Genomic DNA, 696 nt, shown 5'->3' on the forward strand with positions numbered 1-696 from the left:
TCTCTCTCTCTCTCTCTCTCTCTCTCTCTCTCTCTCTCTCTCTCTCTCACACACACACACACACACACACACCTGTAGATTCCTGGAGAGGTGCCTAGCAAGTGTCCCAGGTGTCCCTCAGAAGTACTTCTCTAGAATGCCACCTATGCACCTAACTCTATGCTGTTCCTCCAACCGCTCAGTTACATATTACCTCTTTTTGTCTCCAGACCACAGTTTCCTTAAGGCAAAATAAGTTTTGTTTTTCCCCAAAATACTCTTTAACATGCCTCTTAGTTCCAATCCTTGGATTCCCATTTCCCTCCATGCCTTCTGCCAGTGAACCCTCATGGACACAAGATTCCTGGGGCCAAACCTCTATTTACATTGTCCACAGTCAGCACCCTAACCTGCAGTAGGTATGTATGGCCAAGGATGAAGACTGGTCCAACCAACCCAGGCCACAGCTTTGGCCAGTGGTTGAATTTTAAAGCTGTATAGGTTTTCCTTGGTATTCAAACTGGGGTGACATTCCCCAGCCAGACCCTGGGTCCTGAAAAATGGTTCAAAGTATAGGAGCAGAAAAGCTAGAGGGCTTGAGATTGTCCTAGAGCCCCAAAGCTGAGCATCACACTCTAGAAAGGAGGGGGAGAAGGGAGGGGCCCCACCTACCTGATGAGGTCATGGGAAAGCAGCTCTGGCGCTGACACCTGGGGA

The sequence above is a fragment of the Mus pahari genome, chromosome 3 (genome assembly GCF_900095145.1).
Source record: "Mus pahari chromosome 3, PAHARI_EIJ_v1.1, whole genome shotgun sequence".
Classification (NCBI taxonomy): Eukaryota; Metazoa; Chordata; class Mammalia; order Rodentia; family Muridae; genus Mus; species Mus pahari.